Here is a 24068-nt window from a genome sequence, read left to right as displayed (position 1 = left end):
CAATGAAGGTAGCAAATTTCAGACCAATTTCCCTTATGAACATTGATGCAAATATACTCAATTAAATACTTGCAAACCAAATCCAAGAGCACATCAAAAACATCATCTGTCATGATCACATAGGCTTCATCCCAGGGATTCAGGGTTTGTTCAATATACAAAAATTCAGCAATATTAGTGTACAATACAAACAAACTGAAAGAAAAAAAATTACACATACCATCTCATTGGATGCTGAAAAAGCCTTTGATAAAGTCTCACACTCCTTCATGTTAAAAGTCTGAGAGATCAGGGATAGAAGGCACATACCTAAATAAAATAAAGGCAATGTATGGCAAGTCAATAGCCAACATCAAATGAAATGGAGAGAAACTTGAAGCAATTCCACTAAAATCAGGAACAAGACAAGGCTTTCAACTCATTCCATATCTCTTCAATATAGTACTTGAAGTTCTAGTTAAAGCAATAGGACAACTAAAGGAGATAAAGGGGATAAAAATTGGAAAGGAAGAAGCCAAAGTATTGCTATCCACAGATGTTGTGATATTATATGTAAGCAACCCCCAAAACTCTACAAAAGAACTCCTACAGCTGATAAACATCGTCAGCAATGTGGCTGAATACTAAATTAACTAAAAGAACTCAGTAGTCCTCATTTATAAAAAATGATATTTAGGCTGAAAAAGAAATCAGGGATTTTCTATTGTAAATCACCCTTTACAATAGCCACACATAATACAAATTATCTTGGTGTAACTACACAAGCAAGTGAAAGACAAAAACTTCAAGTCTCTGAAGAAAGAAATTGAAGAGGATGGAAATGTATCCCATGCTCGTGGTTCAGTTGGATTAATACAGTAAAAATGACCATCTAATTTAAAGCAATTTACAGATTCAATCCAATTCCCATTAATAATCCAGAACAATTCTTTACAGACATTGAAAGAACAATGCTCAACTTCATATAGAAAAACACTAAACACAGGATAGCTAAAACAATCCTCTACAATGAAAGAACTTCTGGATGTATCACCATTCCTGATTTTAAACTATACTGCAGAGTAGTTGTAGTAAGGACCATGTAGTACTGGCATAAAAACAGACAGGTTGCCCAATGGAAATGATTTGAAGACCCAGACTTAAGTCTACACACATTAGGAAACTTGATTCTTGATGGAAAGCCAAAATTATACAATGGAAAAATAAAGTACCTTCAACAAATGTTGCTGGTCTAATTGGATGTCTGCATGTAGAACAATGCAAATCAGTCCATACCTTTCATCCTGCACAAAACTCAAGTCCAATGGAGCAGACCTCAACATAAACCTAGATGCACTAAATCAGACAGACGAGAAAGTGCCTTGAATGCATTGGCACAGGACACTAATTCCTGAAGAGCACACTAAGAGCTCAGGCTCTAAGATCAACAATTAATAAATGGGACCTCGTGAAACTCAAAAGCTTCTGTAAGGCAAAGGACACCATCAGAAGGACAAAAAGGCAGCCGACTGAATGAGAAAAGATCTTCACCAACTCCACATTTGACAGAGGCTAATACCCAAACTATGTGAAGAACTCTAGAAACTAGACATCAACAAATCATATGCCCCACTTACAAATGTGGTATAGATCTAAACAGAGAATTCTGAACAGAGGAATCTCTAATGGCCAAGAAACACTCAAAGAAATGTTCAACACCCCTGTTTCATCAGGGAAATGCAAAGCGAAATGACTCTGAAGTCCCATCTTATACCCACCAGAGAGGCTAACATCAAAAACTCGAGAGACAGCTCATGCTAGTGAGGATGCGAAGCAAGGATAACACTTCTCCATTGCTGATAGGAGTGTAACATTGTACAACTACTTTGGATATCAATTTGGCAGTTTCTCAGATAGTTGGAATAGATCTACTTCAAGACCCAGCTATACCAGTCCTGGGCATATACCCAAAAGATGCTACCACAAGGACACTTGCTCAACTTTCTTCATAGTAGCTTTATTTGTAGTAGTCAGAAACTGGAAACAACTTAGATGTTTATCAACTAAAGAATGGATACAGAAAATGTAGTTTGTTTACTCAGTGGAATACTACTCAGCTATTAAAAATAAGGACATTATGAAATTTGCTGGCAAATGGATAGGTCTAGAAAAAAAATCACCCTGAGTGAGGTAACCCAGACTCAGAAAGAAAACCATGGTGTGTATTGACTTATAAGTGAATATTTATTGGTCATAAATTTCAGGATAACCATGCTATAAACCAGACCCAAAGAAGCTAAGTAACTAGGAGTATCCAAGGGGGGGTGCTTGAATTTCAAGGAGAAGAAGAAATAGATTAGAAACAGGGGTGGTTAGATTGAGGGTATTATGTGGGGTGAGGGGTGGGGGTGTGGATGGCAACAGGAGAGATGAGGTGGAAGGACAGAGGAAGAGAAAACTGGGAGAGAGAACTGGATTGTGGTGGGGGTAGGGGATAGTACATCTTTTGGAGGAGCTAGAAACCTAGGACAGTGGAGATGAAAATTCTCAGGAAATCTATGAAGGTGACCCTAGCTAATGCTTCTAGCAATGAGGGATGTGAAACTTGAACCAGCTTTCTCCTGTAACCAGGCAAGACTTCCAATGGAGGGATTGGGACATTAACCTTCCCCACCCTTAGACCCACAACTTATCCTTTCTACAAAATATATAGGGATAAAATACAAAGCAGTATTTGAGGAAGGTTCAACCGATGACTGGCCTAACTTGAGGCCAACGTCATGAGAGGGAGCTCACCCCTGACACTATAAATATATTAATATTCTGCTATACTTAGAGACATGAGCCTAGCATAACTGTCATCTCAGATGCTTCATCTAGCAACTGACGGAAATAAATCCAGAGACCAACAACCAAACATTAATCAGAGCCTCGGGAATCCTATGGAAGAAGGGTAGGAAGGAGTGGAGGAGCCAGAGGGGTCAGGGACACAACAAGGAAACCTGCAGAAACAACTAAGCTGTTCACCCTTCACTGCTTATCAGTTCTCAGCAGTGAGAGCAGCAACAAACCAGCACCATGAATCTGAATGGCTGTTCTGACAACACTGAGAACTTACCTTTGCCATTCTCAGTGGTCTTTCCCAGACACCTTGCGACAGGCGACTTATCATCACGTTGCACCTAGACATCAATATACAAATCCAGACTTTTGTACCTTCCATAAGGTAAACATTAAATAGATTTAGTCAAAAACAAATAAAACAATGATCCTTTTCATTAATGTTTAGAAAACATCTATTTTTATGTTCATATGTCACAGCTATTAATAAGAGTTATTTTTAAATGAACAAATGTTTATAAGATTTCGCACCTTTAATTTTGAATATGATAAATATTGATAGTCATAACCCACATAAACAAGAATGATGGAAGGGTCCTCAATAATTTTGAGACTGTAAAAGTCTTCTGAGACCAAAAAATGACAACCTCTGAGCTAGACAAATATGGACTCACAAGAAGTTTCAGAACCCACTGTCCACCCAGCAAGCCTTCCCTCCCAGAGGTTTCTTTCTGGTTGTTGCATAGGTTGGTAGCCAAAGCAGACAGGAAACCACATGTGCCCTGTCTGCCGCCATGTTTCTCTGCCCACTCCTTCCACACATGCAGTTCTTTTCCTTCCCAGGAACCCGCAACCAGAACCAGATATTTCATCTCTGGCACAAGGCTAAATTTTGATGTCCATTATTCCTGCTGCAAATCCTTCAAACTGTTTCTCTCTCCATGCTGAGGGACTTCTGTTCCCACACAAGATCTCAGGGCATGCCCTGCAATCAGCTCTTGCAGGAGGGATACCAATCATGTCGTTCCTGAAATGTTCTCACATTAGAGGAGCCATTCAGTCACAGAGGAAGAGAAATAGCTGTTAATCACGCCTGCAAAATTTCTAATAAAAACCTACAATTAAAAAAAATCCATACATGCTCTTTCATTTTTTTCTTAAATTTAAACAAAAGTTGAAAGACGTCATTTATCACTGATCTTACAGCTATTAAACCTAGCTATGACCACCTATGCATTCAAGAATGTTTCCTGCTGACCTAGCACATGTGAGTGTTTGCAAACATCCAGTCGGAATGCTGCCATACATCCTTGTGTCCTCTGATAGTTGATGACCTTGGCTCATTAAATGAGATAACTAGAGGTCAGGACAATCCATGCATACATTCTATTGTATTGGACCAACATAGGAACGTGCGTTTTTAAATGGACCACCCTGGAAGGTTAAACTGGTAGCTGCTTCCAGTTAGGTTCTCTATAGGAAAGTCAGATAAATAAGTTGCAAAGCCAGTAACAAATAAGTATAAGAAAGGAAAAATAAGAGATGTATAGGTTAGGTTGCTTACCAGTATTCCTATGCCCAAAGTCATGAAGTGGAAATAATCAGTTGCATTTGACAATGTGTTAAGATAGAGGATGAGGTGCATCGTAGAACTTTCCCAGTGCACCATGCTGGCTACACACAGGTCTGAAGGTGATTTATGATGTGTTGTCTCTAAGCAGATGGTTCTGCCTGGTGTTACGCCATCAAATGAGTTCATCTAACGGTACACTGTTTACATAGACAGAGCAAGGCCAGCAAAACAAATTGGCCCAATGAAGGACTGATTCTAAGCAGGATTCTCAATTATCCTTATTTCAGGGAAATATTGCTTACTGATTAAATGAAACTTTCGGTGTCTTGGAGGGTTTTCTGGAAAGATCTGTCACAGACAGACTGAATTTGGGAAATGAGACTACTTATATCTCCAATGAGGTCTTAATGGATTTAGCTCCTCTTGGATGGTTATTTGAAGAGACAAATATAATGCATTTTAAGCTTGGGTTCTGCTGTGTGACTACCAAGATAGGAAAATAACTGTCATATCCATACAGGATTAAACTTCAGAAGAGCCAATGAAAACCAAATAATAGCACTCAGTTCATTTTATCTCTCTTACTTTGGCATTAAGTTAACTTTACTTCAAATGTGCATTAGCATATAATGGCAACGAATAGAGCCTATAAAACAAATAAATACTCAAACCCAGCCAGTATTAAAACGGCAACTGCCATCCTCCTGATTTTCAGGTAGAGATGGGTGATCTTTTACAATTTACAGTTGGGAGTGCCATTTATAGATCTGTGACACGATGCCATTTCTATTTGTTGGAGCACATGGCATCTGGGATTCCAAACAGCTAGCTCATCTCTCATCACTGAGCTCAAGGACAGGCCAGAGGATGCATTCTGGGACTCTGTTGTACTCTGTATGGAGGTGATGACTGACTGGGTTTTAACAGCTTTCTCTCTACAGATATTCTCTGATAACCATAACAGAAAGGTTATCTAGTGACTTAGGAGTTTGCCATTTAATCCCACCAGGTTCACGAGCATCTGGATTACAAAACCCTTTGATGGGAGCTGTCATAAAGGTTCCGCCAGGGTCTAACATCATAAAATCAGTCTTGGGATTAAGCCTGATGCTGTGTGAGAAGGGTCTTCAGTGTGTGCACATTTGTTTCTCACCCCTCACATCTGACTCGAATCCTGCACATGGAAAGGCATCATGAGCTCTGTCTTCTAATCCTTAGTTAGGTCTTTTGATAAACTTACTGTGAGGTTATCAGTACCATCTAGTTCTTCAATGACCAGGACCATGAAAGTTTCTCATTACTGGGGTGCCCAGCAGAAATAGGAGGAAGGGACTTTTTATCCAAAATTGTGGTTGCGCCAGTGAGAGTGCTGTGCAGGACCTAGTGGATCACGACCGACCTGCATCTTCACACACTTACCTGGAGAGCACATGCGCATGAATGTCAGAAGCTCCCCTCGGGGCCTCTTAGGAAGCCAGAGTGTTTCTCTAATACACAGACCTCCCTAGGAAAGCTACAAGTGCAGCTTTCCCATGCTACAGAGCCCTAACATGGATTCCATACTACCATACTACTGGATCACCAATGCCATGAAGCAGATGATGACACCCATTTTAAGAGTTTTCAGGGGTTGGGGCTTGGAGAGATGGCTCAGTGGTTAGCATCACTGACTGCTCTTCCAGTGGGCTCCTGTTTGATTCCCAGCATTCACATGGGGACTCAGAATTGCCTTTAACTTTAGTTCCAGGGACTTGATGTCATTTACTGGCCTACCTGGCACCAGGCATGGACATGATGCACAGATATACATAAAGCACCTATAACATAAAAAAGTTTTGATATGAGTAAACTATTCCTTTTGTTTCCTGATCTGATTGTCCATGTGCATATATGTCTATACTCATACACATACTTGTACATGTAATCACGTTCACACACACACTTGAATTGCTACTTGGCATAATCCTTAGGACTCTTGGGAGATAATTTAAGCCAAAGTAGTTCCTCTTACTTTTACTGTGAAAAGTCAAGGATGCCAATCACCACACATAAGGATGCTGAAAGGAGCATTTAAATTTTTTAAAAAAGATGAAAAGATTGGGCTATTTTCATTTTACTTGCTAGAAAGAAACCTGAGCAGTCGGTTCAGTAGGGCTGTCACAGAATATTTAGGATCTAAATGAGACCAATTTCAAGGCTTTTACTTACCAGGACTGTGATCCTGCCCCAAGCTTTCCATTTCTGAACATCCTGCCCCACACCATCGCATCCTCCAGTCTAGCACCCGTGGACCACCTGCTGTTCTTGGGATTCATCAAGCTTCCTCTGTGCTCACTCCTTTCTCTGCCCGTCTGCCTGGCACATTCCTCCCCAGGCCATCCTGTGATGATTTTGCCTCAGCATTTCAGCCCCAGTCAAAATGCTTCCCCTTTAGAAAGGTCTTCTACGAGCTCCCTCACCAGGCAACCCTCTACCTGCAACCCATACCTCTCTAACCTACAACCTTTATCCCACCCATCCAAATTAGAAAGACATTTCTCATATTTGTGTAGTTATTTTCTGTCTCCAGGAATTATCCCCCATCCCGCTACTTATTTTATACCAATACACCACTCCCATCTGTTTCCTACATAGTTAAACATTCTTAGGTGCTTATTTTGTGTCTTTTTATTTGCATATGGTTTTGCAAAATGAGTACTGTATTTTATGGATAGTCATTTTATATTATATAAAGGCTATTAGACTTTGTATACATACCTCTTTTTACACACACACACACACACACCCCTACCTCATGCCTTCAATTCTCTATTCTATTTGCCTTTTCAATACCTGATCTGTTATTTTCAAGTGTTTTCTGGCATATATTCACTAGGGATATATATGTTCATCTTCTCCCAGGTAGACACCAAGACTCCCTATTCTAACAATAACAATAACAACAACAACAAAGAAGTTATAATAGTGGACAATTCAGGACAATTTTTTAATTGGATCTGCGTGAGGCTCTACAGAATATCCAGAAGTAGAACTGGCAGCAGGCTGTGCAGATTTTAATTTGAGTAAATTCTGAGTCTCTAAAATGGTTTCACCCGTCCACGCTCCTCTCATCAGCTAAGACTTTAGGGTTATGAGGGAGGGACCCATATCTACCTTGCTTCACTAGCCTTCTATAGTCTAAAAATAAAGAGAATGTGGGAAGTGGACCCCCGCCAGGATGACCAAGGTTGGGGCTAAGTCCCCAAAGAGCACAATTTAACATACATCATGTTAACTGTTCAGGAACCGAATACAAACAGAAAGCAAGGAAGGACTTGGAAATCTATATCTCTTTATAAGATCAGAAATACAAGAAGAGAAAGTCATTGAGCAAACTGGCAGGAAGGATGGAAGGCTGTAGTTACAGAGTATTCTCTTGGTGTGTGTTCCCTAGAAAATAAACCCCATAGAGGCCACACTTAATGCCAAGATTTTATTCAAGGGATCACTGAGGGCTGCAGGGTGGAGGGAGACCATGGAAGTGAGCAGGCAAAAGAACAGGCACAGAGTGGTACATTTCCAACCTGACCTTAGTTTCTTTAGCAACACCGCTGGTTTGCTGACTCATGGACGAGTAGCCAGAGGTGCAGAACCACTGAGTCTTAGATCAGCTCTTGGGTGGGCGGACAGGCCAACAACTTATTTGTTGTCTTCATCCTGGCTCCTTCTGCTCAGTGGTCAAAGTCAACTCCACAAGGCATGGACTCCACTGTACTCGTGGGTTGTATTTTGATCCCTTCCAGGCATCTGCGAGGGCAGTCAGAACTCCTGTTGGTTTAGTCGGGTCATCCCATGGGGCAGGACCCAATGTGGGAGGATTACAGAAGTAGTGTTGGTACGGTTCTCTGTTCCAGGGAGGTTGAATCCTCAGAGTTACAACCACGGAGATAGCATGAACCACCCCTAGTGCTATTGTGGCTGAGAAGCAGAGCCAGAGACTGGGATCCTGGAGCTAAGTGTAGGCTGCTATAGGGTGCATGTGTGCTGTCAGAGCTAATCCTTTCAGTAACAACAGCAAGTGTGGCTGCAGAAGGGGACGGCTGAGGCCAAGTGACGTATATATTAGGCACGAAATTAGTTATGAGAGAAGTGAAGAGTATAGAGGCCAACGTGTTATATAGGTGGTCTTTTGAAACAGTGCAGGCCAGCGGGATGTCAAACCCCATGAACCTGACGCACTGTCATGTTAGCTACGTTTTGGTTGCTGTGTCTAAAATATCTGATAGAAGTCGAGGCAACGTTGATTTTGGCTCAGCTTGGGTGGAGCTGTTTGGATGCACTGTGAATGATCCAGCAAAGATCATTGAGGTAGGAAGGCATGTTGGAAGAGTTTCTTCAGTTCCTGGAGACCAGGATGCAGGAAGGATCTAGAGACAGATATGCCCCCAAGGACCTACCTTCGGTGACCTATTTTTTTTTTTGTGACAGGTCTTACCTTAGGAAATTTCCAAAACCTCTCCAAATAGCACCATTGACTCAGGGCCAATCTTTCAATGCTAGAGTTGTTTTGAGGGAAATGTCATATCCAAGCAACTGTATTATTTAATGAGCACCCAAAACGATAGGAAAAAAATTTCTCTTTAATAAAGATAAATGCAGACAAAACCAGATGATTAACTCAATTCATATTTTGTACTTTATAGGAAAATTTAGCATCTCTTGATTTCTAATTAGGCAAAGCGCCAAGTTTTAAATTAAGTAATTATCATTTCAAGCCATTGTCTGTACTTCATGAAGAAAATCAAGAACATTCCCCAAATTCCATAGACTCTCAGAAGCATACGTGTAATTGTACTGGGCAATCACTTATGAATGGATCAGCTTCCTAGTCTGACCTGCTGATGCGTGTGTTAGGTGAGATGACATACAGATGAAGTAAAGGCTAGTCATGGCCTTACGTGCTTACAGTCTACCAGAGAGGCACAAGCACAGACTCACAGTGATAATACAAAGCAGAACACGATACATGGCATGAAGGGCCCTGAGATGAATGAAGTGAGGCACTGGGGGCTTCTGATGGAGGATCAGACATCTCCAAGCCATGACTGAGGACAGAAAGTGGGTAGAGCTAAGGACAGAGCCCTGGGACTTTCAGACTGGATAGAAGGAGAGGGTGAGCATAGGCAAGGTGCTGGCCAGTTTAGGCAGGGGGACACAAGGAGATCCTAGAAAGTAAAACAGATCAAATGTACCCCCAAATTAATGCCCATGAGACTCACCCTCCCTCTCACCAGAATCAGAGGGGAGAATTAAACAAACGAGAGGCCACTGACCCCTTCGTCAATTCAGGGTGGACTGAAGCAATGACCCCAATGCTAGGCTTGTAAGATTTATTTAATAGTCATACTTCATTCTCATGGAGGAAGCAGAGACACTATGTTTAGGTTGTCTTGGGTATCTTGGTGAATATTTTTTAAAGGAAACATGGGAAGAAGTTTGTTAAGATTAATATCATTATTTTAAATAACGAAGAGAATTGAGCTAGGTTATATATGGAATTATAAGGATCAATTCCACAAAGTCTCCATATTCAAGTCCAGTAGGAGAGGTGGGCGAATCCACAAGTCTGTGGTACCTGGAGTATTGTACAGCTATGGTATTAGAGAGAGTCACTGTGCCACACAGCCAGTGGCTTAAAGGAGGAACTGAATGGTAGTGTGAAGAACCCAGAAGTTCTCTTGCCAAGTGATGCTGGAACCAAGATACCAAAAGCAACAAAAGCACCTGATATTTCCTAGATTAGGGTTTAGCAAGGCCAAAAGAAAGAAGACACGGTGGCTGAAGGCTCTATCCTTACCAGGTGGAGTGGCTGCTCAAGACGTCAAGTTGCACACCTCTCAAGAAACAAATGAATAAACATGAACGGAAGCGATCACAGGAGATGGAGAGAAACCTGGCAAACAGGAGGACACTGAGTGAGCCACCAAGATGCTGGTTTTGTTTCTCTCATGCCCCAGATCTGCTGATCTAGAACAGGGCTCAGCTTGAGTGTTGGGGGCTCTAAGCCAAACAATAAAGAGCTATCTATGCTGGCAACACAGAGCTTATCCAATTGCTTTTGAGGAGGGGAAGGAGTGTAACAAGTCTGTGTGTGATGGATCTCCAGAGGTTCCTCTGTGGAAATTTGTCCTGGGAAGAGAGAACTCCAGTTGGAAGAGATTGCATAGTAACTTATTAGCCTAGATGCACAGGAGTCTGGACATGCTCCACCCCTTAGAACCCGCTCCCAGCTCCACCCCTTAGATCCCGCTCCCAGCTCCACCCCTTAGATCCCGCTCCCAGCTCCACCCCTTAGAACCCGCTCCCAGCTCCACCCCTTAGATCCCGCTCCCAGCTCCACCCCTTAGAACCCGCTCCCAGCTTGGCCTCCTCCGTTCTCTGTAGAGAGAAAAAGTAGAAGGCCTGAGAGACTTTTGTAAGGCATGGCAGCTGCTCCGGGACTTCTAAGGCTGTGTGTATAATGATGAGAAGGTAGGTCTTTTGTTCCTCCCATCACTGTAGGCTACTCCTGACCTTGGGCATCCTGAGAACACGCACTCTCCAGCGACAAGGTTTAAAAGAGGCAGGGGGCACCAAGGGTAGCAGAGACACATCCAAGAGGAGGCTTATGTAATAGCACCTAGTTTTTGTGTTCAAGGACTAAAGACATTTCTCAGAAGGAGCTCAGAGGTGGGCTGCATTCCTCCGTTAAAGGCAGAGAAAAGGCAATGGGTGACCCTCCCATCCCCCACCCCCTACGAGATGGGAGAACTCTCAAGCTTGTTAGCTTTGTGAATTCAGTGATAAGAGTGAGTTAACTCTTTGAGCTTGCTTCCAGAGGTCCACCTACTGCCACAAATGGAGTAAATAAAAAATTGCTTGCAACCCTTTACCATATGGATGAAGTCAGGTCACCCAAAAGGATGTTTGAATGACATTATTTCAACTCAGTAGCAGCCTGTCTTGAGCCCGCCAGGCAGACCTGACATTGCCTATTGGATATCATCGCTACCGACACTCCCTCCTTTGAGACTGCAGCCCTGAATATGTCAGGGGCAAATCTGTAGAGCCCAAGTCAAAGGATGGAAGTTCCACCCCATCACTCGCTGCTCTCCGAGATGGGCACACCACCCAGTTTTGAGAAATGGAAGGTATAAAGAAGTCTCACTGGAAGCTTCTGAAAGGGACTGTACTGTTCTTGAAAAAGACACGCTGTTGCCTTCTGACAGGGTTAGAAATTGCGTAACTAGAGACTCTCCTGTCCAGAAGCCATGGGTGTGGCAGTTCTGGGGATGAAGCTAGCCTGCTAGAGAGCAGACAGAACAGCAGGAACAGTCCACAATCCTCCCTGGACTTACTCAGTTGGTGAATTGACCAACTCCAGCCTCTTGACCTTGGGACTTCTTGCTGTATGAAACGATAAATGTCCTTATCATTTCAGACATTTTATGTAGGTTATTTATTAATGGCGGACTCCCATGATGACCTCATCTTCCCATTCTTTTCTTTCATGGTATTTTTCACATATAGTTACACATTTAATGTCTGTTTCTCCCACTGGATTACAGACTCTAAGTTGACAGGAGAAGTTCAACTTGATCACCATTGAATTTCCAGGAGGAATAAGGAATGGGGTGAGGGGTGGGGAGCAAAGTGCTTAAGGCACTCTGAGAAAGAATGCCTGTGAGCCTTGCTTTCTTAAGCAATAGTTCTTCCCCCTCCCCGTCCTCCACCTTCTCTTCCTCCTCCTCTTCTTTGTCCTCTTTCTCTTGCTTTTTGCCCCCTACCCCCACCCCTTCCTCCTCTTGGATTTTTTCTTTTTCTTGTTTCTCTTCTGTCAGGAAAGTAGACTTGTAAGAACTTCTATCTGGTCTCTAGGGGGGGTGGGATCCCACATTTCTCTTCAACTCTAGTTTTATGACACTGCCTGTCTCCATCAGTGGGTTTCAAGCTTTTACCTCAATGGACAGAGAGTACCATTACATAGTTGACTTAGTGGACCACAGGGTTTAGTAAACACACTTACTATGCGTTTTGTATTCTTTAAAAAAAAAAAGTAGCTCTGACTCAGTGTGTCAAGTCTGACCAAGTTCTTACCATGACTTTTAGATATTTTCCTATGGATTCTTCCATTTCTTTGGAGTTCTTCATCTCACCATCTCTGGTTGGCCAACGTGAAATGTACAGATTTGAGAAAAAGTACCTGGACTTAATTTTGTCCAGTTAGTAGAAAAACAAACAACCGCTCTTCGTCCTCTGAGGCTTAATGGCCCCATTCAACAAGTGTACACAGGCCTCATTCTATGTGGGGCTATGTATGTAATAGTGCATGCTGGAGTTGCAGGAAACTCAGTGGCCTGCCGGATGGTTGATACCCCTAGGGAGTCGGGGTCTCACGTTCTCTGGATACAAACTGAAGAATAGACCCTCACTGTGCAGAGAAACTGCCCTTGTCCTTGTGAATCTGCCACAGACATTCCTCTGGGAGGAGGAAGAAACAGGAACTCACTACAGGAGAGCACACCACCCGAGCATAGCATACTGCGGTGGGTGAGTATATCCATTTATATTTAGAAAAACCATAACGGACGCCTCGGAATACTGTGTCTAAAAGGCCACAGGAGAGTATTAAATTACCTGCTTGAATAACCAAGAGAGCCTCATGCTAAAGCCTCACAGAGTCAGGAGGTATTAATTCCTGTCCCTTGAAACCCGGTTTAGCCACTGTCCCCAGCATGTATCACATACAGTGAACTGACTAGATGTGAGTTAAGGTTCCAGAGTCCTAGAAGAGCACGCAGGCCAAGCAGCGCTTGGGTCACGTGTCATGTAGAAGGGCACCTCTGTGACACCAGAGAGCATGGCCAGGGTGTGTGCGCCTGTCCCTTTGCGCTCTGGAAGGGAAGGCAGAATATATAGAGAGAGACCCAGCAAGGGAGAGTAAGAGCCCACAGTGAAGCAGGCTGGAGGCACAAGGGTGGAGAGGGAAGGCGATGATGAATACCCCCCTCAACTTTCCTCTCCCTCGGCCCACACACTTGAAATAGAAATAATAACACAACCAACCACCCGCTTGCATCCACGATGTTATCGCCCTACTTAAGTTGCCTCACGCCGGAGGTTCGGGGTATAAAGTGCAGACTGTCGCCGTCGCCGCAGGCCGGCTCCGGAGTACAGGTTCGCGCCGGCGCGGGTGACCCCACCTTCAAGGAAGCGGGCTCCGGGCTCTCCCACGCCACCCCGGGCTGACCCCCGCCCTCCTCCGTCCCTCCTCTCCTCCGAACTCCCTCCTCCCTCCGGCGCGCCTCCTTCTCGCGGCGGCCCCCGCAGAGCAGCCAGGCGGCAGCACCCACGTCGCCGCAGCTCCCTCCCGCAGCGCGCCCGCCGCGTCCCGGCTCCCACGCAGCGCGAGCGGCGGCGCCCGCCAGCAGCCCGGACCCCGCACGGTGCGCACGGCGCGGCGGGGCAGAGCTGAGCTGAGCCCGGCCGGGGCCGCAGAGGGGCGGCGTGGCGAAGGACGCCAAGACACTGCGGCCGCGCGGAGGGGACGAGCTGCGCACCTGGAAAGTTACCCGGCGGCCTGGTGAGGCTGGGGGGCTCGGGCACCCGTGGGGCTCGCGACCAGGGACGGGAGTGGGGACACGCGGGTGCCACTGGGCGTGCGTTGCGCGGTGTGCACTTCTCCCACACCCAGCCGGTCTCTCGTGCTGCTTGCATGCGGACATGTGGACGCGTTTCGTTCTCTCCTTGTGGCGCGGGTGGCTCCATACAGCAGTTGGATTTAGAGCGCAGTGTGGCTGCAGTGTCCTTTGGCCTCTGCTGGGGCTGGGGGCTCAGGGGCGCTGTCACGGTGTGCCGTCCTGGCTTAGTTCTCCAAAGTCTGAATAGCTGATTGGGCACACAAGACTCCTGCAAGGACGTTTACAAGTGCTTGTAAACTTGTTTGGGTGTCTTCTTGTCACTTAGCACCCCGAGGCGCTTGCACAGTTCTGCACATCTTCGTGAAGAAGCGAAGAGAGCAAAGAAAAAGAAATAGGTTTCAAGTGTAAGTAGGAGAGTTGAGCACGTAGGCAGAGCAGGGAGGCCAGAGCTGAGAACCGAACCAGCTCAGGGGCCCATGAGAAAGGATGACCCTAGCTTTTAGCATGCTTGTTTCCAAAGTTCAATAGGAAAGGGGCTTTTATTTTCCTTAAAGAGAATGCAACATCCACCTGCTCCCTGCCACACCCCCATGCACAAGCGCCTTAGAAACCGTTTCTCTTCTTTGCAAGTTTCTATTTAGCTCACAGAGAAGGCGATCATCCCACAGAGTAGACAACAGCTGCTACTCAGGTTCCTGTTGCGTTTTGCACACCGGGCTAGTGAGGTGATGGGGTGAAGAATTCTCTCTGGAGAACTAGACTGGACTCTCCTTCGCAACAGGCCATAACTAAGAATAAACAAATTGCAAAGGTGGTACCTGTGAACCCAGCTTTTAACAGTCCTTGACTCTGGGCCTCTGTCTTCACAGGATGCAAGTGAGAACTCTCATCACAGGGAAAGAAGGCACATGCTGCCTGCCTGTTGGCTGAGCCCTGTAGTCTCCTGTTGTCTGATTTCTCCCTGTTTCCCAATTATCCCCTTTTCCTATGTTTTCATTTTCTCCAGTTTCCTCGGCTCGTTTTCTTGGGCTTATCAGTACTCTTATTTCTACTATTGTAAAAATTCTCTGCATACTTCTTTAATATTATCCAAAAGTCCCAACTCTGGCTTCAGCTCTTTCTATGGGACTTTTAAATGAGGACTTTCTTCTTCAGTCTACTGAAATGGCTAACCTCTTCTGTGCTTTCCCTCTGATCTCCCTTCCTTTGACACATTTGGGATTTGAGCTGTGGCCTGCTCGAAATGTCTATTTCCAAGCTGTCTAGCAGACTTCTGCCATTCCGACAATGTTTCCTTATCCTTTTCCTTTTTTACTACCCCACCCCAAATTATATTTTCACAGGTATGGCAGGTCCACACTCGGCAATGTAGGTATTTCTTATCTTTCTTCATGGTCTCGTCTAATCATGTGAATTCAAGTCTTACCTCTGCAGAATTGGCCTGACTTAATTTTTTTTTTTATTAATTTATGTATTTACATCCCAAACACTGCTTCTCCTCCCAGTCCCTCCCTCACAGAGTCTCTCCCTCCAGCCCCCCTGCCCCCTCCTGTGAGAGAGTGGGCTCCTCTGGGTATTCCTCCACCCTGGTACATTAAGTCTTTGCTAGATTAAGGACATCCTCTCTCACTGAGGCTAGACAAGGCAGCTATGGAGACTGAGCTGCCTGTCTGCTACATATGTGCAAGGGGGCCTTGTTCTAGCCCATGTGTGTTCTTTGATTGGTGGTTCAGTCTCCGAGAGCTCCCAGGAGTCCAGGTTAGTTGAGTTGGTTGATATTCCTTTGAAGTTCCTTTCCCCTTCAGGGCCTTCAGCCACCCCCCACCCCCATCCTGAACTCTTCCTTAAGTGTCCCTGACCTCCATCTGCTGCTGGGGGAGGCTCTCAGAGGACAGTTATGCTAGACTCCTGCCTGCAAGCTTAACAGAATGTCATTAATAATGTCCGGGATTGGTGCTTTCCTAAGGGATGGGCTGAGTTGGACCAGTTATTGGTTGGCCTTTTCTTCCGTCTCTGCTCCATCCCAGCATTTCTTTTAGACAGGACAAATTTTGGGTCAAAAGTTTTGTGAAGCGTTCATGTCCTTATCCCTTCCCTCGTGATCCTGTCTGGCTACAGGTGGTGGCCTCTTTAGGTTCTATATCCCCACTGCCCTGTATCCCAGGTATCTGAGAATTCCTAGAAATCTTCCACTCCAGCTGGAGATTTTCATTCATTATCCTGGCCCTCTGGGCTCTGTCCTGTCTTTCCCCACACCTGATCCTGCTTTCCCATTCCCCTCCTCCATCCTCCCATTTCCCACCGGGTTCCCTTCCTCTCTAGGCCTCCTATTTTCTTTTCCTTTCTAAGTGTGATTCAAGAATTCTTGCTTGGGCCTTCCTTCTTGTTTAACTGCTTTGGGTCTGTGGGGTGTCATGGGTATTCTGTACTTTATGGCTAATATCCACATATCAGTGAGTACATACTGTGCCTGTCCTTTTGGGTCTGAGATACCTCACTGAGGATGATATTTTCCAGTTCCATCCATTTGCCTGCAAAATTCATTGTGTCCTTGTTTTTAATAGCTGAATAGTATTCCATTGTGTAAACACCACACATTTTCTGTATTCATTCCTCAGTTGAGGGACATCTGGGTTGTTTTCAGTTTCTTGCTATTAAGAATAAAGCTGTTATGAATATGTCATTGGGTATAGTGGATCGACTTTTGGGTATATGCCAAGGAGTGATATATCTGAGTCTTTAGGTAGAACTATTTCCAATTTTCTGAGAAACCGCCAGACTGATTTTCAGAGTGGCCACACCAATTTGCAATCCCACCAGCAATGGAGGAGTGTTCCCCTTTCTCTACATTCTTACCAGCATGTGCTGCCCCTTGAGATTTTGATCTTAGCCATTCTGATTGGTGTTAAGGTAGACTCTCAGGCTGACTTCTTCTCTTTGCATAGGCTTCTCCCTCTTACTGGCCCATGGCCAACTCAGGACATCTTCTGTCTCCACAAGGCTCCTTCTGTGTGACTCCTCCCTCCTTCTGCTGGTGTCATGGAGGGTCACTATAGATGGTGCTCCATGGAACATGTATCACCAAATGAATGGATGACACAGAATGGAAGTCACGCTTTCTTCTAACCAGCCCAAGATTAAAACATTGGGATGGACTTGCTCCATTGTCTCGTGTGCAATTTGATTCTCAACTGCCTCTATATTTTAAATTAATTTTTTAAAAATGTGAGATCATAAAATAATCACAACATTTCTTCCTTTTTCTCCCTCCGGAAATTTCCATCTACCCCTCCTGCTCTCCTTCAAATTCATGGTGTTGTTTTTCATTGTTACTATATGACAGGTCATAGAATATAATATGATACATATGCTTGATGTAGGTATCCTGTTCAGTCCATGAATGAATGTATATTTTCAGGCCTGGCTCTTTGTCCGGGGCCAAAAAAATAAAATGGATGTGCTCTTGTGTGTCCTGGTCACAGGTTCTAGGCCAGGTATTCTGACCAGGAGCTGATTCTAACGCCTACCATTCTCAGTTATGAGATTTCCATGGGTTTTGAACCTGCTTCAGCTTTACCAGTCCTTCTGTCTGGTGGCCCGGTTCTCCTTGTTCTACGTGCTCTTCCTTGGGGAAACTCACGTCACCTGCTGCCGGCTCTCCTCCGTTGCCTGCAGTCCTGTGTGTGGCTATCCCTCCTCACTTTAGCTCCTTACCACAGCTCCTTTCTTTCCAATCTAAGAGTCAGATTTTCATGCTGCTGTTCCTGGCCTGTCACTGAACCGGGAGCTTCCTCAGTTTCCACTCATCTGTCAACCACTGTGACGAGTCTTAGGTTCTTCCTTGCCTTTGACTTTCCAGCCCCTTATTTATTACTGTTTATTGCACGTCTGTGCTTGAAATGTACACACTTCTCTCGTTCTGAGCATGTCCAGAATTAAACTGGTGCTCTGTCTCCCCAATCTGCTCCTCATTCCGGCTAATGGCACCGCCTCTCATCTGGTTGCCACAAGGTGAGCGAGCATGAGGTCCTTACTCTCTTTCTCCCCATCAAGTTCCATCAGCTATAATGTCCTGATTTGTGCATGCCAGCCCACATGTCTGCCTTGATGGTTTATGTGCGTGTGCAATATTCCCACCCCACCAAAGGAGCTGAATGGAGGGCTACTGAACTTTTTTACATATAGAATACATAGTGTTCATAAATTTCAGGATGTGACTTCTGCTGGGGGTGGACTCTTCCACAGAGAGCTTCCAGTGGTGTGACAGGCTCACATGGTTGCGAGTTGAGAGGAAGGCATTCTCAATTTCAAGATGCTGTGCACAGATAAAACAGCAGCCGATTTCAAGCTGAGTCCCACGTCCACAGTCACAGGGCAGCATGTGAAAAGAAGCTTGTAAATGTAGCACTGATAGGAGACTTGGCTTTTTCTCACAGGGTCGACTCTGTATGGGTGTTTGGAGGGAAAGAAGCAGGGGTTTAGAAACTCTGTGATGGTTACTTATTTTCTAAAAGAGCTCTGGAGAGACAGGCAAGTGGCAGTATCATAGAGCTGTGTATCATTTTCATATAACTTTAGAATTTTATCTAAGGAAGCCAGCACAATCCCCTCCTCCCTCCCCCCCTCTAAGTACAATCCCCTCCTCCAACTTCAAGCTGAACTGCCAATATGATAAAAATAATCTATTCTGCTTTTCATGATTTATGGAAGGAGAGGAAATTGCAGTTACCTGTAACCATCACTTCTGTAGTAATGTTTTTCTCTTCCTGGTTACCATGGAGATGGTCTGTATTCTCCCTAGTTCAAGAAGTCTGAGCCAGGAGAATAGGTTTGAGGCTCTGGGCTGGCTCTAATCTCGTAAGCACTTCTCACTCGGATGGGTTCCACCGCCTTTGTTTTACGCCCCCCCCCCAGTTTTCTTCCTTTGATTTCATGGTTATTCCAGGGGCATTATCTTCTAAAGGACAGCTATGACTATACAGCTTGAAAAAGAACTTGGCTTGCATTAAAACCCAGATACCATAATAAGGCATGTGCATTTTCAGTTCCTTACTCCAGCAGATTCCTCCTTTTTAGCTTGTTACTCATTACTTTCCTTCCGCCCATCATCCCTTTAGCCTATTTTCTCAGTGAGCTCGGCTTTAGGTTTTCTTGCATGTATTTCAAAGTAAGTGTTCTAAGTAATAGACGCTGTACTTGGTAACAGTTTTAGGTTTAGAGAAAAGTACAGAAAAGCCTATATACCACTCCCCCCCCCAATCCCCCGAGTTTACTTTGTTCCTAACAACATTAAACACAGATTTTTTAAAAGAAAAAATTCAAATTTATTTTTATTTATGTACATGTGTGTGTATCTGTGCGCATTGTGTGCCATATGCGTGTGGTGCTCACAGAGGCCAGAAGAGGGCACCAGAGCCCCCGGAGCTTAAGTTACAACTAGTGGTGAGCTATCTGTGTGGGTGCTGGGAACAGAAGTCTGGTCCTCTAGATGTGCATCAAGGGCTGTTAGCCTCTGAGCTGTCATACCATCTTGCAGCACTATGATATATATCAGTGTCTGTTACAACTGATGAACCAATATGGACTTATTACTAACTAACGCCCATCATTATAGTTGGGTCTATTCTTTGTATTGAATGTGTCATGGGTTACTGAAGTGCATGATAACAGATATCTATCATTGCAGTATCATATGGAATAGTTTCAATGACACAAGAGCCATGGCGTTTAACTTGTTAGCTCCTTTCTCCCTTGCTCTCCACAGCTCTTGACAGACACTCATATTTTCATGTCTATACCTTTTCTATTTCCCATAATGCTGTGCTGTTGGACTCATACTGTGTTGGCTCTTCTGGTTGATTTCTTCCTTTAGTGATATGTATCTGAATTTCCTCTAAGTCTTCTCATTTTTGTTTTGTTTGTTTTGTTTTTTAAATGGTACTCCTTATTCTTGAATAATATTTTGGTAAATTGATGCACAGGAGTTTCTTGTTAACCAACAGAAGGACATGGTTGCTTCAAAGTTGCAGCATTCATGAATAAAGCTGATGGTTTTGAGGAAGTCATGTGACTCCTATTGGATAATCATGGGGAGGCATGATTACCTGAGTGACAAATGCCTGCTCTGTCTTCATCAGTGACTGTGTCACCTTATGTGGCCTCTGGTCACACCAACCTTCCTGTTAGTACATATCCTGCCATCTTTGGTGTGCTCTGTGACCACTGTGTCTCAGTAGCTCCAGTTAGTTTGACACTATCTGCTCACAGATGACCATGTCTCCTCCCACTTTTCTTTGCTCTCTACGAAGACATCTGCTCTGAGACATCTGCTCTGGTCTTTCCCCATTTTTCAGGCTTGTTTAAATTGTTGCTTGTTGAGAAAGCCTCCTTTATTTGCTCAACTACCTCATTCTCTTCTTTTGCAGAGGTTTCAGTTGAAACAAAGTATAAACATAACAATTTCTCCTTTCCTAACTTATTTGTATCTTTTTTTTTTTTATTTAAAAAGTTACCCCTGAATCCAAGATCATCTGGACTCACCTATGCTGTCTTCTAGGCTTGAGAGTTTTATGTTTAGACTCCTGATCTACTCTCAGGTTACATTTTGTAAAAGCTGTAAAGTCTCCATTAGCTTCCCTTTGCTCTTTCTTCAAGGGTCAGATGTACACGATCTGAGGTCACTTCTGGGCTGCTCTGCTCCATTGGTCTACATGGCTGTTGTCTCCCCAAGGCTCTCTTAGCCACTCTCCTCTTATCGTCTCAATGTTTGTCACTTTGTTGTGAGCACAGAGAGCTAGAGTCGGCTCTCTGAGTGCTCTCCTTTAATAGCTTGTTTATTTGGTGTAGTTTTTAATCAATACTCTGTTGTTTTGATTGAGATAAGCCATTCCCTTGAGTAAATAGTGCTAACAGTAATAATACTAACAGTAATGATGCTGTTTAGGATTCATTAAGCCATGATGATATATACCAAGAACAGTTATATTCTTACCATTATCGATGTCATATGACTCTCTAAGAATTCTATATGATCGCAAATTGTTTTATCTCTTTGTCTATCTGTTTGTCAATCTAAATGTCTTTGTCTATCTAAATGTCAATCTGTCTCTTCTGTTCTTATCATTAAAGCCTGGAGGCTGTTCTGAGGACTCAGAAAAACTAGTCCAAAGAACTTAGACAGGGACTCTGGCTCTGCAGCCTGAGCCATCTTGCATACTCATATATATGCTTGTAAACACTCCCTCTGTGTGTGTGTGTGTGTGTGTGTGTGTGTGTGTGTGAGAGAGAGAGAGAGAGAGAGAGAGAGAGAGAGAGAGAGAGAGAGAGTTTGTGTATATGTGTCTCTCTGTGTGTATCTGTTTATGTGTATGTGAGTGTGTGTGTATTTGTGTGTATCTGTGTGTGTACCTGTGTGAATCTCCGTGTGTGTCTGTGTATGTGTGTGTCTCTCTGTGTTTCAGTGTGTGGTGTATATATATATATGTGTGTATATCTGTTTGTGTCTCTCTGTGTGTATCTGTGTATGAGTGTGTATTTGTTTGTGTCTGTGTGTATGTTTCACTCTCTGTGCATTTACATGGGTGAGTATGTGTGTGTGTGTGTGTGTGTGTGTGTGTGTATCTGTGTGTATGGTGTATGTGTGTATGTGTGTTTGTATATATCTCTGTATATGTGTGTCTCAGGGTATGTGTCTCTGTGTCTGTGCCTGTGTGTGCAGGTGAATGTCTCTCTCTATGTGCTGTGTGCCTGTTCATGTGGACGCATTTCTATCAGACTCTAGAAGAGTAGAGAGAGCAATGAATATTAAGAACAGAGCCATACTTCTGTTCTTAAACTACTGGAGAGCTAAAGGAGGGCAGACAGCAAGGCCACATTTTGCCACCCTGCCTGCCAGGTGTGACTCCGCCCACAAGTCCTTCCTAGAGTCTTTGCTCTGTGAGTAGCGTCTTCTGCAGAAGGAGAATCAGGGTAAGGACGGACACTGTGGTATTACACTCTCCTCCTGCTAAATGCCATGGCTTCCTCTCCTCTCTCTCTCCTCCCTGATTGTGAAGAGTACTCCCTCTCCAGGGAGTTCTGTTGTTGTGCCTTCAGTGAGCCATTTTGATTTAAAAATTTCTCTTCAGTGTATGGGGATGAGTAGACACTTACTAAGGAGTTGATGAGCTTGAGGAGACGTAGAAATTATTGATAGAATCCTGGTTGCCATTCAAACTGTTTTCTCAGCTCCCGCCTTTTGCTAGGGCTTCTTTCCTGTTTTTTGTTTATTTGTTTGTTTTATTCCACAATGTATTCTTTTCTCAATGGGACATAATGTCTAGGAAGCATAAGGTCTCACTCCCACAAGGGAATATTTGCATCTTTAAGGACCTCTTGTCTGGAAGGTATCCACTTCCTTAGACTTCTGCCTGGTACAGAAATTCAGTTCTGTGTTTTCCTTCTATAGAGACAATAAATCCATCTCTAGCCCCATCCTGCTAAAAGAGCCCTTTATGTACCTTGTGTCTCCCACATGTTTTGCATCACAATGGGATGCTTGGCAATCTTCATCATGACTCTAATGAGATGGAGATAAATATACCCATTTTATAGATACACAAGTGAAAGTGGAGATGCCATGTAACTTACAGGAGGTTGGGAGAGGGTGGGTTGCTTCCTTCCCTTGTGTATCTTGAATCTGTTGCTCAAGTTAAACTGGGATTTTAATCTCTAATGACATTTCTTATTACATCATCCACTGTCCTCTAATGTAAAAATGATTTTAATAACCTGTAGCTGCTAGATGGATGGAGCAACGTTCTGCAGCTCATTTCTCCTCTAGCTACCAATTCATATTTGAGAAATCGCTTACCCTAGTGACAGCTAAGAAGCATACAGTGTGAATCTAATCAGGCTTTATGTGGCCAGAGGCTTGAAACCTTGCTTTGTGGGGTAGCAAAACTTAAACAGGTGACATGAGAGCTCATGCCAGTCTTGAAAGACCCAGGAACTTGTTTAAGTCAGTGAAAGGTAAGTTAGCTGCTCTTCTCTCTTCATGCTTCAGGAATTCTAAATACTCCACAAGGTTTATACAGCTTCCAAGGTGACCTCAGGGAAACAGAGAAGATCGTGAGGGTTTGATGCTCTACACTTAATCGTGCTTTAGGTTTGTAAGATGATTGGGTTGGTACAGATTTTGCTCTGTCCATATATAGCAATGACTTTTGACCTTTTCATATTTAGGGTGCTATAAGTATTTATTGTTAAATCCAAACGTTAATATCCATGAGAGGATATGGATATACTCCACAGAGTATATGGTACTCCAGGCTCAGTAAACAGTTGTTTCATGAATACAGAATGAGTCATTAGTTCAATATTAAATTTAAATCTGTTTATGCTTGCCGTGCTCTCTATAAGAAAATTCTGTTGCCTCCTTACCACTTCCTTGGCTGAAAATGCTTGTCCACAAACCAAAAAAAATCTGTCTAGAAAAGAGCTTAGGGCTGCATGACCAAAGCTCGCACACGTGGTAATTTCAGAGAGCTCTGGGAACACCTTTCAGGACATCACTCAAGTTGATTCTTTCATGTCTTACACTAACGTCTGATGAGCTGCTTATTCTGGATACGAGCCTGTTCGGGCTCCCTTCTTTAAAATCTTCTCTCCTCCATCTTTCAATGCGATGCTAATGGGTAAGAATAACAAATGATGCCCAGTGAGCAGAAGCTTAAAGGTTAGACCCTCTGCATGTCCGCTGCTGTGGAAGCAGCTCTGCATATGCCTAGTTTATTAATGGATGCTCCCAGCGAGAAGCCAATGCTGAAAGACGAATCAAGTCCTGTTTCTGTCTTGATCTTGTGCAGCTTCCATTGGCTGGTTGGGCCTGTCTAAAATTTGGAGACTGTTAACTTTCCGCATCTAGTCAGCCTCCGTAGAAGCCACAATTAATCTGGTAGAACTCGTGAAATCAAGTCAAGATCTTTGTTTCTCCCTGAGCTAGACATCTGAAGGGGGGAGCTGGAAAGTGCATGTTT

The 24068-nt window shown here is 43.9% G+C and overlaps 1 protein-coding gene across 1 annotated transcript in view; it reads left to right on the top strand.

The window, feature by feature from the left end:
* Window positions 1–13843: 13843 nt before the first annotated feature.
* The window catches only part of Prkg2 (protein kinase cGMP-dependent 2), a 109095-nt gene continuing 98870 nt past the window's right edge, over window positions 13844–24068 (top strand). The window contains exon 1 of the mRNA XM_021162709.1: window positions 13844–13994. The gene's annotated coding sequence lies outside the window, so the exon portion shown is untranslated. The remainder of the gene's footprint in view (window positions 13995–24068) is intronic.

This window comes from Mus caroli, chromosome 5 (assembly GCF_900094665.2).
Source record: "Mus caroli chromosome 5, CAROLI_EIJ_v1.1, whole genome shotgun sequence".
Classification (NCBI taxonomy): Eukaryota; Metazoa; Chordata; class Mammalia; order Rodentia; family Muridae; genus Mus; species Mus caroli.
The sequence above is the reverse complement of the archived record's forward strand: the minus strand, read 5'-3'. Positions and strand labels throughout refer to the sequence as shown.